Source organism: Triticum dicoccoides, chromosome 6B (genome assembly GCF_002162155.2).
Source record: "Triticum dicoccoides isolate Atlit2015 ecotype Zavitan chromosome 6B, WEW_v2.0, whole genome shotgun sequence".
Classification (NCBI taxonomy): domain Eukaryota; kingdom Viridiplantae; phylum Streptophyta; class Magnoliopsida; order Poales; family Poaceae; genus Triticum; species Triticum dicoccoides.
This window is the reverse complement of record NC_041391.1, coordinates 250,429,386-250,436,006: the sequence shown is the minus strand read 5'-3', so window position 1 is coordinate 250,436,006 and position 6,621 is coordinate 250,429,386. Positions and strand designations below refer to the sequence as shown.

The 6,621-nt window shown below is 45.1% G+C and overlaps 1 long non-coding RNA gene across 2 annotated transcripts; it reads left to right on the top strand.

Moving 5' to 3' along the window:
* Positions 1 to 1,313: 1,313 nt before the first annotated feature.
* Positions 1,314 to 5,941, top strand: LOC119324677. Of its 2 annotated transcripts, XR_005157071.1 has the most exons (3): positions 1,314 to 1,833; positions 5,150 to 5,563; positions 5,662 to 5,941. It is a non-coding gene; the product is annotated as an uncharacterized LOC119324677 (long non-coding RNA). The 2 variants fall into 2 exon arrangements; XR_005157070.1 differs by lacking the exon at positions 5,662 to 5,941 and having other exon boundaries at positions 5,150 to 5,600.
* The last annotated feature ends 680 nt before the right edge of the window (positions 5,942 to 6,621 follow it).

Here is a 6,621-nt window from a genome sequence, read left to right as displayed (position 1 = left end):
CCGGTAACGAGACTGAACAAGGTATTGGGATACCGACGATCGGGTCTCGGGCAAGTAACGTACCGATTGACAAAGGGAATTGTATACGGGGTTTGATCGAATCCTCGACATCGTGGTTCATCCGATGACATCATCGAGGAGCGTGTGGGAGCCAACATGGGTATCCAGATCCAGCTGTTGGTTATTGACCGGAGAGTCTCGGTCATGTCTGCATGTCTCCCGAACCCGTAGAGTCTACACACTTAAGGTTCGGTGACGCTAGCGTTATTAGGAAGACTTGTATATGATTACCGAAAGTTGTTCGGAGTCCCGGATGAGATCCCGGACGTCACGAGGAGTTCCAGAATGGTCCGGAGGTGAGGTTTTATATATGGGAAGTTGTCATACGGACACCGGAAGAATTCGGGGTCCTATCGGTATTGTACCGGGGCCACCGGAGGGGTTCCGGGGGTCCACCGGGAGGGGCCACCCCTCCCGGAGGGCCACATGGGCCGCAAGGGGCAGGGAGCCAGCCCCTGGAGGGTTGGGCGCGCCCCCCACCTTGGGCCCATGCGCCTAGGGTTGGGGGGAAACCCTAAAGGGGGCGCCCCCCTTGCTTGGGGGGCAAGCCTCCCCTCCCTGGCCGCCGCCCCCCTCTAGATCCCATCTAGAGGGGTCGGCCCCCCTTGCCCCTTCCCCTATAAATAGAGGGGGTGAGGGGAGGGCTGCTGTAGACAACTCAAGGCGCAACCCCTCCCCTCCCCAACACCTCTCCTCCTCCGTACGTGCTTGGCGAAGCCCTGTCGGAGTACTGCTGCACCAACTACACCACGCCGTCGTGCTGCCGTTGGAGCTGCCTTCCTCAACCTGTCCTTCCTCCATGCTGGATCAAGACGGAGGAGACGTCGTCCGTCCCGTACGTGTGTTGAACGCGGAGGTGTTGTCCGTTCAGCACTTGGTCATCGGTGATCCGAATCACGGCGAGTACGACTCCATCATCACCATCCCCTTGAACGCTTCCGCACTCGATCTACAAGTGGTATGTAGATGCAAACTCACTCCCTTGACTCGTTGCTTAGATGAACTCATAGATGGATCTTGGTGAAACCGGAGGAAATTTTTTAATTTTCTGCAACGTTTCCCAACATCAACCGCGTGAAATAATTTCACGGACAGTTCATTCTGTGATTTAATTTTGTCTATAGGTCAAATTTGTCAAATTTGCCTCCCAGTAGCTTCTTTGTGTTGCTTTTGGAAAAGTACTTTTTCTGCTAGTGGAATATTATGGGATTTAGCCAAACTGGCTCACGCAGATGGACTGCACTTAGCGACCACACATCTTTCCTACATAGCCTAAAACGAAATCCTCTTTCCCATTCACGCTTTCACAGAGACACATGTTGCTCTTGCTTCTCCCCTTGCCCGATCCCCTTTCTCACTCCAAAATTTATGCCGCCGGTAGCTCCCATCAACTTGATTCCTTGATTCCCTGCCTTGAGCTTGCTCGTCCTCACCTGCAGCCACCCCCGCAGCTCGATTCGCTGGTGCTGCCACATGGTGACCTTCGACGGCGGCTGATTTTTCTCCTCGTACGCCTCCTCGGCCTCCTCCTAGGCTGGTAAATGGCAATAGAGGGGTAGCAGTGCCCAAGGTGTAGCTGTTCAAGGGAGGAGGCGAGATCAATCTGCACTGTGTTGTTGCTGTCAATATCCGTGTAGGTGATGTTGGCGTGGATTTCGTCTCCCGCGCCTGATTTGATCCATCTTTAGTATGAGGATGGTGTAGACGTTTTCTGCCCCTAGAGCGCCCGCCAGACACTTCCTCCACATCGGCAACATTCTTCGAAGTTTGAAGGTCCCCCTTTTCCTTTTCCCTACTGTCATATTTTTTTTTCATAATCGCTTCCTTTGTTTCTGTGGTTGAACCAATAGTATAACGTAATTAAGGAAATGCCTGTTAGTGAAAATTGTTGAAATCTTGGAAAACATGTGATTATTTTTAAGGGCTCTATAAGTGTTAATGAGATGGATAATAATTAGTGAGTGAAATTAAAAAGAATATAAGTCTATGTCTCTGCACACATGATAACTCAGTGGGCAGCGCTTTTGCTATCGGCATGCATGTAGGTGATGCGCTTGCTTCGATCTTATGCAGTGTGAGGTTCGTAGGGCCTTTGTCATCCCAAGTTCCAACTCACGCGTCATCACTGTCCCAAAGCGAGGCAGTCCAAAATTTTGTCTTCGTCGACAAAGGCAGCCCGGCTTGGTCATCGAATAGTTTCACCCGCATGTCTTCAGATGACTGTTACCTACCAAAATAAAGGTTTAAACCATAGCATAAACTAACCTGGCATATATCCCACAGTCTAAATGATGTATAGCTTATTGTGGAAACATGCACTAAATATGCTTTGATTAATGTCATGTGCCTATTAAGGTGAGAAACATGCACGATCCTGAATCTGAAAATGAAACATGGATTGGTACCCATCAACAGACTTCTTACAGAAAAGAATTGACCACAACCATATGGATGTACATGGAAAACAACATACCACCATCTCTCTTTGAAATAGCAATATTTATTGGAAATTTACATTTGGTGCACTCTAATTAGCCAATAAGAATTGTGTAAATATGCAGATAGCACATTTTTCAAACTCTAATGCAAGGTGGTACCAGTTATTTGATATGGGAATGTTAGAAAAAAAAATGAAAGATAATATTGCGCAAGTCTAGACTGTGCATCCCTCCAAATAAAGGAAAGATCGTGAGCACAACTTCTAAATGCATACATGTATGTTCCAGTTTTAATGTGTTGTAAAACCGCAAATACTAACAATTTTTATTTGAACTGTAACTGAATTTCATTGTCACTGAATTTCTTTTATGATCGGAATCTCTAGTTGAGAAATGTTCACTGAAGTTATGAAAAGCATTGCATTAAGTCAGCCATTTTATATTGAATGCTTATGCCAAAAGAAGTGTTTTAGAGCCATGTACATGTTGCTATCGTGAAGTTAAGGTGGTTCGTAGATCTTTGGGGTTTGATCACCATGCACGTTACAAATAAAAGTAAGGGATTGGGATTCCAATGTTGCATTTCCAACACCAATAGACTTTAAATACTACACTATGAAAAACATATGCACCATATTTAGAACTGAAACCCTTAGAGTAGATTGTATTTTTTCTGTGGAGTGCCCTGTCTTCTCGATGCTACATCTGAAAGGAGTTTGAAAATATATCAGTTACTATTAGAAAATGCAATCAATTCCAAACAGCGGACATGCATCATAGTACCTCCGATCCATAAAAAGTGTCACAGTTTTGAACTAAACCCTGTTCAAAACTGCTATACTTATTTTTGATAGGAGGGAGTAGTAGTTTACAGGAATGAACTTGCAAATATGACCACTCTGCCTCACTATATAGATGTCGAATCAAGGAAATGCTGCAATCGACATGAGCTTAAACATATATGCTCACCTCCAGGAACGAAGTCAGGTGTGTGTGTGTGTGTGTGTATTGTAGTGTATAGTTACAGAATTTTGTTCTCTCGAATACGCATAGCATGCGTATCTTGCATTAATGGGGAAGAAAAGGGGTACAAGAGCTCTCTGCCGAGGGTGTTACATAACACACCCAGTCCACTATGGTCTATCCTAGGTGTACGTTCCGTTTGACGCCCACCTGTGTATCCGCCCGAAAAATTGCTCTAAATCTAACCTTAGGAGGCTCGCCATCATCCAAGCTCTACCTTCGCTAAAAACCCTGCCTAGTAGCCTGCTAAGGGATGGTGACTCACCATAAAACATGATCCCATTCTGGTGCTTCCACAACTCCCAGGCGCAAGTATGATAATGACTGGCGAGTCCTTTTCCTGCATGCCATGTATCCGCTTGTTCAAAATCCATTCCGGGAGTGTGTCACGACGTCCAATCTGGTTTCCCCAAAGATGTGCACACTTGTAGCCAGTAGGTCCTTGAGAAAGCACATTGTTCATCATCTCGTCTTCCTGGTTGCATAGCAGACAGGTATCTTGGTGTGCCAGCCCCCTCCTTGCCAATCGGTCCGAGGTCCAACCTCGGTTACGCACTGCTAACCATAGGAAGAAGCGGCACTGTAGTGGGGCCCGGCACTTCCACGTTGCCTCCGCAGTTGGGGCTATTTCTCTTCCCATGAACTTGGCGGCATATGCCAATCGGGCTGAATATCTTCCATCTCTCTCCCAGGCCCAGCTGATCACGTCCGGCACTCCTTCCTGGAGTTGTGTCACTTGGACTCTCGTCCACAGCGCCATGAATTCCGCAAGTGTTGGCATGTCAAGGTCTGGCCCGATGCTAGTCACCCATGTTCGACTTTCCACGGCATCCTTTACCCGCAGCTGGCGTACCCGATTTGGTACTCTGTTGTATACCCTTGGCATGATTTCCTCAATCCTGTATCCGTCCACCCATCGATCTTCCCAGAACAAAGCTTGCCTGCCATCTACAGAAAAATAACTTGGGCACTCCTTTTAGAAAGGAGTGGAAAATGTGCTTCGATTGCCTAGAGTTGGCATCTAAACAGAAAAAAATGGATGGATACTTTTATATCTAGTAACTAAAAGAACTTCGCGACATTCGTAGACATCTAACATTTATAGACTATTTAGTCACTATGCCCAATCGCCAAGCTATACCATCTTTCACAACCAAGCTTTTGGATGCAAATAGAGCATCATTAACATGGACCGATCCAATAAATAGATAATAGGTATTTTAATAAATATGCTTAAGGAGGGCAGTCCTGTTTTTACATTAATGTAATTATCTCTAAATGTACAAAGAGATATCTCCATATTAAATGGATTATGATTTAGAAGGTAGATCCAGGTAAATATGCGACCACATCACACCTTGTGAAGACATCATCGTTTTGAAGTGTTACCAACTTAACTAAAATAAACCAATATTGTGTTGCATCATACACAGGGGGAAATTAATAGATTAGTTACCTTCTCTAATCCAGAACATATGCAAGTAGCCAACCCTTGCACACCCTTCCTTATAAATAATCTGAAGAGGAAAAATTGCCGAGTTGATTCTTGCTTGATGCTATGTGTTTCTATGGAAAATTCTCTGTTAGAATTGGAGCATTGATACTAACAATTGGACAAACACTTGCAGTGTGTTGCCCTACAGCAAGAAATAAGGAGGTACATGAACTGGGAATGATTGGACGTGGGGAGAGAAAAGAAATGTTACCTTGTTATTTGCCGGAAAGAGTGGTAAAGCTCCAGCCTCTAGGTCAATATCGTCCTTGATGAAGAGGTCGAATTCTGGCCACTTGCAGGGTCTGTATGGTGTGTATCTCAAGTCTCAACTCTCACCTGGTTGGTCTTCTGATCTCTTTCTAGCTGGCTGACAGTGGGCATGCAACAACTCTATTCACCTGAAGTTGCTGGCGTGCATGAAGGATAGGCTTTGAGACCATCAATCGTATGTAACCTGCTAATCTGCTGACTTGAGGCGCATGATGTATGATAACATGCTGATCTGTTGAGTTGAGATGCATGATGCATGGCCACCGAGACATATATTGTGGGAACTTTAATCTATTTCTCTTTTTTGTGGTTAACCCATCAATTACTTTTTATATATAAATAGATTCTAATGCCTTTTCTCTCACAATTTGTAAGGTACATTCAAAGAGGGAGAATTCCGGCAGCTAGAAATCTGGACCTGGAAAAGCTACGTCAGGTTACCTATTTTGCACAACTCTAAACAAGCTGAAACTTCACGGAGATTTTTTATGGAATAATTAAGGAATAATGGAGCAAATTACTACCAGAGAGGGCCCACCAGGTGGGCACAACCCACCTGGGCGCGCCAGGGAGCCCAAGCGTGCCCTGGTGGGTTGTGCTCACCCAGGCCCACCTCCGGTGCCCATCTTCTGGTATATAGGGGACTTTCGGGACGAAGCGCCGTCGTCTCGAGGCGGAACTTGGCAGGAGCACTTTTGCCCTCCGGCGGAGCGATTCCGCCTGGGGAACTTCCCTCCCGGAGGGGAAAATTATCGTCATCATCATCACCAACAACTCTTCCATTTTAGGGAGGGCAATCTCCATCAACATCTTCAACAACACCATCTCATCTCAAACCCTAATTCATCTCTTGTGTTCAATCTTGTTATCAGAACTATAGATCGGTGCTTGTGGGTGACTAGTAATGTTGATTACATCTTCTAGTTGATTACTATATTGTTTATTTGATGGGAGATTATATGTTCAGATACATTACGCTATTTAATACTCCTCTGATTATGAGCTTGATTATTATTTGTGAGTAGTTACTTTTGTTCTCGAGGTCACGGGAAAAATCATGTTGCAAGTAATCATGTGAATTTGATATGTGTTCGATATTTTGATAATATGTATGTTGTGATTCCCTGGTGTCATGTGAACGTCGACTGCATGACACTTCACCATATTTGGGCCTAAGGGAATGCATTGTGGAGTAGCAATTAGTTGATGGGTTGCGAGAGTGACAGAAGCTTAAACCCCAGTTTATGCGCTATTCCGTAAGGGACCGATTGGATCCAAAAGTTTAATGCTATGGTTAGAATTTATTCTTAATACTGTTCTCATAGTTGCGGATGC